The sequence below is a fragment of the Euphorbia lathyris genome, chromosome 2 (genome assembly GCF_963576675.1).
Source record: "Euphorbia lathyris chromosome 2, ddEupLath1.1, whole genome shotgun sequence".
In the NCBI taxonomy this organism is placed as follows: domain Eukaryota; kingdom Viridiplantae; phylum Streptophyta; class Magnoliopsida; order Malpighiales; family Euphorbiaceae; genus Euphorbia; species Euphorbia lathyris.
In genome coordinates this window covers 116,230,658-116,243,683 of record NC_088911.1, presented here as the reverse complement: position 1 = coordinate 116,243,683, position 13,026 = coordinate 116,230,658, and positions in this window count along the sequence as shown.

Here is a 13,026-nt window from a genome sequence, read left to right as displayed (position 1 = left end):
CGATTAGAAGATATTTACCTGCCCCAAGGTCCGTGAATCAATCCAATCTAGGAGCTGCGCCACCGTCTGCCTCTCCCCGGTACCTAGACCGAACTCGCTCCACCGAGCCATAAGTGGGGGTGTCACTACCCGTGGCCTGCGCCGACGCTCGCTGGGAAGAATCCGCCTCTCGTAGGCCCAAACCTGCTTGTAAGAACAAAGGTTATGAACAGAAGGCGCGAAGAAGATAAAAGGAGTAGGTTAAGGATGAACCACGTACCAGAAGAGCAAAAGTGTAACCGCCGAAGTCCTTGCACTTCCAGCAAGTCAAATCCAGAAACTTGTACAGGTAAGCTAGACCCGCTCCTGCCCAATCGTAAGACGCCACCGCGTCCAAATCACTGAAGGCCTGAATAAGACCCGCATGTATGGTCCCGATCTTGGTGCGGAAGATCGTCTTGCCTAAAGCATATATCAGGAAGCTGCGGACAGCCAGATCAGTGTCGTCGGTCCCACAAAAGTCCTTACGGCTCAAAAGCCTCGAGGTAGTGATAAACTTCATCAGGGTGGATTTGACACCCGTGTAAACTCCCGGCCCGATCAAAGTGGCCAACCTAGCACGGTCGACCCGTGGACGCATCGTATCAAAGGAGAAGGGAACCGGAGTACCACTCCCCCGCAGCCCGGTTAGTAAAGAGAAGTCGCGAGGCGAGATCGTCATCTCCCCGAACGAGAGATGGAAGGTGTGGGTTGAGTCAACCCATCTCTCGCATAAGGCCCGTAGGCCGAAACGGTCGCACACCCCGTTGGCGCGGGGCAGCGCTAAAATAAAGGGCTCAAAGCTCAACTCTTGCACACGGGCTCTCACCGCGGCGCCTAGCATGGAATACCACACATGAATATCTGCCGTAGTCCCAGAAATATCGATGAACTGGAAAGAACGGAACAGGTAAGTTTAAATGTTGTTCCTAGGCTTGCATCTGATGAAAGCACGTTAATCTAGCTATTCTTTCGGTCAAATCTAACCTAGAGACATCTTGTCAATTTGGACCGTCATTTTGTGAAATCTCTCCTTTAGGGTTGTTTGCATAGGATTTGATTAATTCATTATTCTTTGATCTACTCTCGTCCGCATTGGCAAATAGAATTATTCAAGTTTTTACTATTCACGTGCATTAGTTAGGTTTGCACTATTCACGTGCATTATTCGAGTTTTTACTATTCACGTGCATTAGTCAAGTTTTTACTATTCACGTACACTATTCACGTGTTACTATTCACGTGCATTAGTCAAATTTTCACTATTCACGTGCATTATTCGAGTTTTTACTATTTACGTGCATTAGTCGAGTTTTACTATTCACGTGCATTAGTCAAGTTTTTGCTATTCACGTGCATTATTCGAGTTTTTACTATTCACGTGCACTATTCACATTTTTTACTATTCACGTGTACTATTCACGTGCACTATTCACGTTTTTACTTTTGGCATTCATTGCTCGTATGTTTACTATTCACATGCATATAGTTCGCATTCTTCCAAAAAGACAAATAAAGTGTTACAAGCACAGAAATTCATGTTTTCTAACTAAGGTCTTCTAAGGCAACCCAGGGGTTAGCATGCAAATCATGTTCAAAGTAGGGATACTAAAGCCTAGAAATTTAGTCAAAAGACGAGGAAGTAAGAAAGTACTTACCTGGTTACAGCGGGTCCGGCTCAGATGAGATGTGGGGTCCTGAAAAGGGTCCACTGTAGTAAGGTTCACGAAACCCTCCTCCATGCCCTTCGTGCCATCATGTTGATCCAAATCCATCCCGAGAATAATCCAAATCAAAAGTTAGAGAGAGAGAAGAGAGAGAAGGTGTGGGGTTGAAATGAAACCCCGCCACCTTATATAGAAAAGGGGAATGACATTCCCGTAAATAGTGAAAAAGGTACGATGTGACATAAAGGTAAAAAGTAAATAATTATTTACCAGGTGCACAGACCTCCGATTTGCAGTCCGTTTCAGCCTACGTTTCTGCCAAACAGTGACCGATAATATCAAGATGGAACTCCAGACGACAGTCGATTTTTTACAGAACAGTGGCACCAGTCAAAATACAGACGACAGTCAACAGAAAAATAATTATTAGTTTGAATCATTTCGGACTAAAAAGACGTTCATATCGAACCATTCAAACCTCCAAGACATTAGCTCCAGTGAGAAAATACAGACAACGGTGTTTTAAAAGAATTCAGATTTGTTAGAAAGAACCTTTGCTTTTGAGCCATTTTACCCCGGTCGTGAACCGGGGTCGCTTTTGAGCCATTTTACCACAGTCGTAGACTAGAGTCGCTTTTGAGCCATTTTACCCGCGGTCGTGGACTAGGGTTGCTTTTGAGCCATTTTACCCCTGTCGTGAACCGGGGTCGCTTTTGAGCCATTTTGCCACAGTCGTAGACTAGGGTCGCTTTTGAGCCATTTTACCCGCGGTCGTGGACCAGGGTTGCTTTTAAGCCATTTTTACCCCGGTCGTGAACCGGGGTCGCTTTTGAGCCATTTTACCCCGGTCGTGAACCGGGGTCGCTTTTGAGCCATTTTACCCGCGGTCGTAGACCAGGGTTGCTTTTGAGCCATTTTACCCACAGTCGTAGACTCGGGTCGCTTTTGAGCCATTTTGCCCACGGTAGTAGACCGGGGTCGCTTTTGAGCCACTTTACCCACAGTCGTAGACTAGGGTCGCTTTTGAGCCATTTTACTCACGGTCGGGCACCAAGGTTGCTTTTGAGCCATTTTTACCCGCGGTCAACTTAGGCTAGGGTCCGTAAGAAGAACATCCGCCGGCAGCCGATTCAAAGGCAAGGACGGAAAGAATCGAGAACGACGCCGGAACGCGCAGCGCAAAGGTCAGGTATTCTTCCTCCTACTCTTTACGTGTCTCTTACTTTTATATGTTTTACATTGTATGTGTTGCGTTAGCAAAAAACGTTTTCAAAACACACACATCACTGTCAAAATAGGAAAGTAGGGGCAACTGTAGACACCGAGTCGGATGACCTGTGACGAAAACCTGTAGACAAGACGGTCGAAGCGGTTGATTCCGGAAGTTTTAAAACAAAAATATATAATAAGAAAAGAAAAATTAATGTGAGTCGCGATCGTCAAGTGGACGGCTCGCGAGTGCTCAACGACGTGGTGCGAGCGCCTAGCGGCAGCCGACGCGTGTCCGACGATAGTTGGACACGCGCCCGGCAGCGCGGGGCGCACGCTCGACGTCCGTTGGGCTCGCATGCCCGGCACCGCGGAGCGCTCGCTCGACGACCATGGGGCGCGCACGCCCGACAGCGCGGGCGCACGCCCGACAGCACGGGCGCACGCCCGACGATTGTCGGGCGAACGCCTAACGTCAGTTGGGCGTGCGCGCCCAACGCTGGTTGGGCGCGGGCCCAACTGAAGTTGGGCATACGCCCAACAATAGTTGGGTGTTCGCCCAACTAATGTTGGGCGTCCGCCCAGCGAAAGTTGGGCGTTCGCCCAACTGACTTTGGGCGACGCCCAATTTTCTTCGGGCGTCGCCCAAAGTTTCCGGCACGGAACCCCATGCATTTAGGAAGGACTTTTTGGGGGAGGAGCTTCTCACTCTAAACATTTTTAGAGAGAGAAAATCTTTTTTTTTGGGAAAAAACATTTTTTTCCTAAAATTCCAAATTTCCTAAAAGTTAAAATTTTACCAAAAACACAAAAACACCGGGAAAGCACGATTCGTGGAATCAACCGACTTCAACCGTCAATACCGAACTTGAGGTATTATCCGAGGACTAGACTCATTTTATTTATTTCATTTATTTTATTTTCTTTATTTATTCTTATGTTATAATTTTATTTATTTAGTTATTCATTTATTTATCACGTTTTATTTAATTCTTCGTATTTATTTATTTTTATCCCGTGTTAAATAAAAATTCGGTTTTGTTTTAAAATAAAAAACCTCGTTTTAATATCCCAATACGAACCGTGATCCGATCAAAAGGTAGTTCGGGTATTAAAAACGTTGTAATTATAAGTTTTGAAAAGACATTTCCGAATAACGTTTTAAAATAAAAAGTCGTTTTAGGAAACTCCGTTATAGACTATGATCTATTTTTGGTAGTTCGGAGATCCAAAACGATTGAATTAGATTTAATTCAAATCTTTTGAACGAATCAGGAAAGTTTTGGAGCGCTGCTGTAATTCTACCTTTTCTGTCACTAACAGCAGATTGGCGACGGATTTTCCGTCGGTAATCTGCTGGAAACCGAAAATCACCATTTTTACCCTCATTTCTCCACTTTTTTACATTTCTACTTGTATATATATGTATATTATTGTGTAATATGTTTATAAAAATTATTTTTTAATCCTATAACTATTTATTATGTATTATATATTTATTTATTTCATGTTGAAATTTAATTCGTTTTGATTTAATATTATAAAGTAGTATATACGTATATATATATGGTTTTTGGCTCATTTGAATTATGTTAGTTATCATTGGGTAAAACTATTTTGGAGATTAAATATTATTCTTCCCATTTATGAACTTGGTTCATTGTTTTTACATGTTTTGAATTAGAATAAAAAGGTATTATATTTAGTATTCTTTTTCACTTTCTTTGTTATATCATATAATATTTCTTACTTATTTTCATCTATAGATATATCCCTATTTTTAGATAAAACTATGTATATATGTATTTCTATTCTATTCTTGTATATATGTATATATTCCAAATGGGTTTTACTTGGTGAATTTTGGTTTAATTGGTTTATTGTTGTAATTATGATAATGTTAAAGGTTAATTGAGTGAAAAGGGAAAAAGTAAAATCACAAAAAGAGAGTTTAATTTGCTTATCTAAATTTAAAGTTTTCTAGATATTCCTAAAGTGTAAATAACGTTTTCTTGACATTCTTAAAACCATTTCCAAAACATCACGTGTTGAAACCTTAATCCATTCCAACGACGGATTAGGCGAACCTTGTAATTAAAATCGTTTTTATTGTAAATAATAAAAGTTTTGAATCGTTTTCTTAAATGATTTGTACAAAATAAATTGACTTGTATGCCTAACCACGTTTTCGGGTTAAAATTATTTATTCCACGTCTTCAAACGCTCGAGTCGTTCCAACGGCGATTCGAGTAGATGCCATGTAAATTAACGGGGTTTTGAAACGTACCTAAATCGTTCCAACGGCGATTAAGGTACGAACCATGTAAATAAACTCGTTTTCGGGGAGTGAGTTTAGTGTAGAGTTAACATACGAATCGAGGCATAAGACACACTGTAAATAAATCAATTCTTCCTTCTCCCCCTCTCTCTTTTATACGTAGCATCAATGTAAATGGGTGATTCTTTACCAAAGTGGCTTTCAATAATATATGCTCAAAACGGTTTTCAAAACGAGAAAGAAAAGGTTTCAAAGGAATTTTAAACTTAAAGAAATATGCGATTAGTCCGTTATCGCCTAACACGCTGAGTAGGAGGCCGGTGGTTCATAACCGGGCGATGTCGGGGTGCCTAGTAGCCTTTCTCTGGAAAGGAGCTAGCCTTCTCATCTCGTACCTAAGTTTCTCGAACCCTCACCGGTCTCCCGCAAGGGATCAGTGTTCATTTTCCCATTCGTGGGTGGCGACTCTTCCATACTCCGAGCTCCGGTCCTGCCGAGCAGCTTGATTCCACGATTGGTTGCTTTCGGCGCGAATCACCGCTTACGTCGCCATGAGGTGTCCACCCCCGGTCCGCCTGGGAGATTAGGCCGCGGCACTTCGTCTAACAATTGTAGAAGCTTTCATTATTCTTCCCAATTCTGGCATTCAGCAAAAATAATTAGCGAACCTCAACGGAGGCTTATCTTTCAAAAAGGAGAAAAAATTGAAGAGCTTGTTGGTCTGGGACATTTTGGTTTTACAACACATCAGAAACCAACCAATGGGCATAGATGTGTCTAAAAGAGAACTTTTAAGCTGAAGAAAGTAAGCAAGAAGCCACAATGGAATGATCTAGAGGTTTTCACCAAGGTGGGTGAAAGGTTTAGTAAAGACCATGTGGGCAATGTGATGATAACTGGTACCCAACAACATGGATCCTAGAGCCAATTTTTCCCCATTTGTAAGCTCATATGTAAGGGGTATTTGGTTGCTCCTTTTCATGCACCTTTTTGACTTTTCACTTCAAAATGGAGAGTTTTAGGTGTTTGGTTAGTGACCTCCTATTTGCCTTTTACATCTGAAAAGTAGCATTAGGTGTTTATTTAGTGATCTCGTGTTTGCCTTTTACACCCGAAAAGCAGCCTTTTACAAAAGCAGAAAATCTCTGCTTTTTGGAAAAGCAGCTTTTTCCAACAGCAAACAGCAAACCGTAAAAACAACAGCAAATCGTAATAGCAAACAATAAATAACAACAACAAATAGTAGGTAAAACAAACAAGCCTGTAATCTCCTTGTATTCCTCAATTACCTTGCCAGATGCAGTGCAAAAAATATATTGGTCAATAAGAGCCCACAAAAAGAGGATATGATCGACCCGTTTGTTCTTTGAAGGATGATTAGCCATATATTCGATCAACACCACCGAATCCACAAATTTGTAAGTTTTAAAGAATTTTGGAAGCTCATATCGAACTAATAAGGTATCTCATGACCAACCACTGGTAGGCCTGTCAGCGCAAGCACATCCCTCAAGGTAATAGTCATCGGTCCATCTGCGAATAGAAAAGCATTGCAGTTACGTGACCATAAACCCAAAACTGCATATAATAGATTCTTGTTTACTTGAAGCTCTATCTGGGACATTTTAATCAACTCATTGATTCTAAGATTGCACCATTTTCTTTCATATGTTGGCTTCAATCGATTCACCCAGGTGGACCATGCATTTCTGGTTGTTTCACTAGCAAGACGGGGCCAACTTTTGCTTTTAACATGTTTGCCAATGAGAAGACCATGTTTCATTAAAAGAAGTTATCCATCGTGAGTTAATGGAAAAGGCACTTGATTGAGGACACTTGTCTCAACCAGTCGGTAAAAGAGCATGCAGTTCATCATCATTAAAATTTATCTTGATGGCGACAGGTTGATGTGCTTTTTCGAGTTCAACAACACTTTTTCTAGGAGGGTTTGATTGTGACTTTCTAATAGTTGGAGCAATTGATTTTTTTTATGACAAAAGGGGTTTCTACCAAATCAAAGGTAAAAATTAATATTTTTAATAAAATTTCGACAGTATTTCCCCTTAAATTTTAAATTCCCAAAAATCTTATCAATGTAAGATTGTTTTTTCAAGATTGTTTTCCATTCACCAAATATCAACCATCAAACACATTTCAAGTCCAATTAGTTTTTATTCACAAGTTTGGTGGTAAGCTTACCTTTGGAAGACATCTTGGAGCTGATTTTGGTGTAAAGGGGCCGCACTTCAGTTGATTGGTCCGGTCTCTACTTATTGGTACCGACAAACCCTTCGTCAGAACATGAACTAGTTATGGACTTATGCTCAGGGGCTCTAATCCAACATACAAGCAAGCCGAATGATGGAAAATTTGTCAACAATAGTTGGCGATGCACGTACAACTTGGTAGCACCCTGATTAAAGGAACTCGATCAATGATTGATATGTCCTCTAATCTTGGATACTAGCAAGCTTTCCCGTCACAATAGGGGCTACAAGTGCAATACTATACACAGCAGCCCCAAGGAAGACTTTGTCCAAAGATAACAATGCGAGACTGAAAGGGAAGTACATGCAATTAAGAAAAAAATATCAGCAACCGAAAAATAAGAATCTGCACAAAGAAAATTGCTAATCAAAATTATCACTGGCTGATGGAGTCGGGGAAATCAGGGAAAATTTGATGGAATGTTTGAACTGCAGGCCAAACTGAGATGAATCAGTTGTTTCTCAAAGAGCTAATAAGCAATGTCCCCAATACGTCAGATAAAATCTGATTGGTCTTTGACTGATAACGAATTTGAAAAGAAAAGAAAGGTTGGTGGCACCAAGGAACCAAAGATAGAAAAAAGGCAGGAGATGCACAAAGTCAGATGCGGATGCCAACTTCGACAGTAGACAGATCAAATTTTTTTTGAAGCTCTCAAAGTATCTCTGTTGCATCGCTTTCTGTTTAATGAGTAGTTGTAAAAATATTTAATTATTTTCAAGTTTTTCTTCTATGCGTGTATATATATAATTTGGTTTTGTTAAGGTTTCTGTTCCATTATAGTATTTTAGTTCATTCAAAACTTTTAATTTTTGTGTTGACAATCTTTATTAAATTGTTATTTTCTTTATTTATTTTTGATCATTAGGTTTAGATTCCTAGTTTATCTAAATTGAAAGACTTATATATTATATTTAGACTTTTTGTTTAATTTTTATTTTTAGGTTGTTGATATTTCCAATCATAGGTTGTTTTTTTTTAAATAATCCGTAAATATCTTTAGTTTCTAGTTTTGTTTGTTTCTAATTAATTAATTAAGTTTATTTTTTATTTTGATTTTCTTTTTTCTTTTGATTTTTTTTTGTCTAGTTAATCATTTTATACTAATACTTAGAGATAAATTTTTAGTATTTAGTTTAATTGTAATTTAAATTTTAGTATTTTTATAATAATTTATTTCAATTAATTTTCTTATTTTTTTTATTTTGTATCTGTGCATTTTGTATTTTCGAAGTCTAAAAGATTTTATTGCGGGATACAAACACACATTTTTATTTCTCAAATTTATGCTTGTGGGCGGCAATTGTTTGCACCGTAATTAATTTTTTGGCTTTATATAATTTTTAAATGCATCACTTGGCTTAAATTACGTCTAAATAGACTTTCCAAGAGTTGTCAGGGGAAAGCTAATTTCTAGGGTGAACCTCAGGGGAGACCTAAGGTAAATCAAAGGGAAATCAGAAGGTCATTTAAGAATTTTAATGTGTGTTTTGTGAGCTAATTAAAAAGCAGGAAAAATAGAAAGCGATCGTGGAAGTTAAAATGAAGCAGTTATTTGATATGGTGGAGAACGTGGATGATGGAAACAATATGAAGTTACTTCCAACATCAATGAAAGGCAGAAATCACGATGGAAATGACACAACTTAACACACCCAAGCAAAACTCCAACAAATTATCTCTAGACTACAACAATTTAGAATTCTCAGTTTCAGTTTTCCTTTTTAGTTTAGGAAACGAGTTGATAAAAATGACCTCCACATTGCATATGTCTCATCCAAATTGATTGTAGAAGCTTTCACTATTCTTCCAAATTCTGGCATTCTACAAAAACAATTAGTGAACCTCAATGGAGGCTTATATTTCAAAAAGGAGAAAAACTTGAAGAGCTTGTTGGTCTGGGCCATTTTGGTTTTACAACACATCAGAAACCGACCAACGGGCATAGATGTGTCTAAAGGAGAACTTTTAAGCTGAGGAAAGTAAGCAAGAAGCCACAAATGAATGATCTAGAGGTTTTCACCAAGGCGGGTGAAAGGTTTAGTAAAGACCATGTGGGCAATGTGATGATAACTGGCACCCAACAACATGGATCCTAGAGCCATTTTTCCCCATTTGCAAGCTCATATGTAGGGGGTGTTTGGTTGCTCATTTTCATGCTCCTTTTTGTCTTTTCACTTCAAAATGGAGAGTTTTAGGTGCTTGGTTAGTGACCTCATATTTGCCTTTTACATCTGAAAAGTAGCATTAGGTGTTTATTAGTGATCTCCTATTTTCCTTTTACACCAGAAAAGCAACCTTTTAAAAAGCAGAGAATCTCTGCTTTTTGGAAAAGCAGCTTTTTCCAATAGCAAACAGCAAACTGTAACAGCAACAACAAATCGTAACAACAAACAACAAATCGTAATAGCAAACAACAAATCATAACAACAAACAACAACAGCAAACAGTAGGTAAAACAAACAAGCTCGCAATCTCCTTGTATTCCTCAATTACTTTGCCAGATGCAGTGCAAAAAATATATCGGTAAACAAAAGCCCACAAAAAGAGGATATGATCGACCCGTTTGTTCTTTGAAGGATGATTAGCCATATATTCGATCAACACCACCGAATCCACAAATTTGTAAGTTTTAAAGAATTTTGGAAGCTCATATCGAACTAAGAAAGGTATCTCATGACCAACCACTGGTAGGCCTGTCAGCGCAAGCACATCCCTTAAGGTAATAGTCATCGGTCCATCTGCGAATAGAAAAGCATTGCAGTTACGTGACCATAAACCCAAAACTGCATACAATAGATTCTTGTTTACTGGAAGCTCTATCTGGGACATTTTAATCAACTCATTGATTCTAAGATTGCACCATTTTCTTTCATATGTTGGCTTCAATCGATTCACCCAGGTGGACCATGCATTTGTGGCTGTTTCACTAGCAAGACGGGGCCAACTTTTGCTTTTAACATGTTTGCCAATGAGAAGACCATGTTTCATTAAAAGAAGTTATCCATCGTGAGTTAATGGAAAAGGCACTTGATTGAGGACACTTGTCTCAACCAGTCGGTAAAAGAGCATGCAGTTCATCATCATTAAAATTTATCTTGATGGCGACAGGTTGATGTGCTTTTTCGAGTTCAACAACACTTTTTCTAGGAGGGTTTGATTGTGACTTTCTAATAGTTGGAGCAATTGATTTTTTTTTATGACAAAAGGGGTTTCTACCAAATCAAAGGTAAAAATTAATATTTTTAATAAAATTTCGACAGTATTTCCCCTTAAATTTTAAATTCCCAAAAACCTTATCAATGTAAGATTGTTTTTTCAAGATTGTTTTCCATTCACCAAATATCAACCATCAAACACATTTCAAGTCCAATTAGTTTTTATTCACAAGTTTGGTGGTAAGCTTACCTTTGGAAGACATCTTGGAGCTGATTTTGGTGTAAAGGGGCCGCACTTTAGTTGATTGGTCCGGTCTCTACTTATTGGTACCGACAAACCCTTCGTCAGAACATGAACTAGTTATGGACTTATGCTCAGGGGCTCTAATCCAACATACAAGCAAGTCGAATGATGGAAAATTTATCAACAATAGTTGGTGATGCACATACAACTTGGTAGTACCGTGATTAAAGGAACTCGATCAATGATTCATCTGTCCTCTAATCTTGGATACTAGCAAGCTTTCCCGTCACAATAGGGGCTGTAAGTGCAATAATATACACAACAGCCCCAATGACGACTTTGTCCAAAGATAACAATGCGCGACTGATAGGGAAGTATCTGTAATTAAGAAAAAAAATCAACAACCGAAAAATAAGAATCTGCACAAAAAAAATTGCTAACCAAAATTATCACTGGTTGATGGAGTCAGGGAAACCAGGGAAAATTGATGGAATATTTGAACTGCAGACGAAACTGAGATGAATCAGTTGTTGAATCAGTTGTTTCTCAAATAGCTAATAAGCAATGTCCCCAATACGTCGGATAAAATCTGACTGGTCTTTGACTGATAACGAGTTTGAAAAGAAAAGAAAGATTGGTGGCACCAAAGAACCAAAGATAGAAAAAGGTAGGAGATGCACAGAGTCAGAGGCGGATGCCAACTTCGACAGTAGATAGATCAATTTTTTTTTGAAGCTCTTAAGGTATCTCTGTTGCACCGCTTTCTGTTTAATGAGTAGTTGTAAAAATATTTAATTATTTTCAAGTTGTTCTTTTATGCGTGTTTATAGAATTTGTTTTTGTTAAGGTTTCTGTTCCATTATAGTATTTTAGTTCATTTATTGTGCTGGCAATCTTTATCAAATTGTTATTTTCTTTATTTATTTTTAATCATTAAGTTTAGATTCTTAGTTTATTTAAATTGACAGACTTCTATTATATTCAGACTTTTTGTTTAATTTTTATTTTTAGGTTGTTGATATTTTCAATCCTAGGTTGTTTTTTTTTAAATAATCCGTAAATATCTTTAATTTCTAGGTTCTTTTTTTATTTCTAAATAATTAATTAAGTTTATTTTTTCTTTTGATTTTCTTTTTTATTCTGATTTTTTTTTCTCTAGTTAATCATTTTATATTGATACTTAAGTAGAGATAGATTTTTAGTATTTAGTTTAATTGTAATTTAAATTTATAGTATTTTTATAGTAATTTATTTCAATTAATTTTCTTATTTTTTATTTTGTATTTGTGCATCTTGAATTTTCGAAATCTAAAAGATTTTGTTGCAGGATACAAGCACACATTTTCATTTCTCAAATTCAACTTATGGACGACAATTATTTGCACCACAATTAATTTTTTGGCTTTATATAATTTTTAAATGCATTAGTTAGCTTAAATTACGTCTAAATAGACTTTCCAAGAGTTGTTAGAGGAAAGCTACTTTATAGGGTGAACCTGAGGGGAGACCTAAGGTAAATCAGAAGGTCATTTAAGAATTTTAATGTGTGTTTTGTGAGCCAATTAAAAAGCAGGAAAAATAGAAACCGATTGTGGAAGTTAAAGTGGATCAATTATTTGATATGGTTGAGAACGTGGATGATGGAAACAACATAAAGTTACTTCCAACATCTATAAAAGGCAGAAATCACGATGGAAAGGACACAACTTAACACATCTAAGCAAAACTCCAACTCTCTAGACTACAACAATTTAGAATTATCAGTTTCAGTTTTTCCTTTTCAATTTTATTTCTTAGTATGTAGACATTCAGTTTAATTTCAATCCAAGCACATCATTTCTTTCAACTTATTTTATTTTGTTCTTTAACTATTTCTAAGGTCGGTATTGTTTTGGTAATTGAATCATTTGGAATTTTAGGTCTCTTTATTCCTTACAGTCGTTTGATTTTTAGAAGTTAGAAGGCACACTCAATTCAATTTCATAGTTCGAGAATACTATAATTCTCTGGCATGTCCGCATTTCCCACTTGGCGTGCCAATTTTTGTTTGAAAAAATGTGGGCGTAGTGGATTTGAGAATGAATAACGCATAAAAATGTGTGAATCCGGACATGACTCGAGCCTTAACGCTCGACGAGGTATGAAGTATCATATATTCTCTTTTTGGTTTTGTAATTTTGTGTC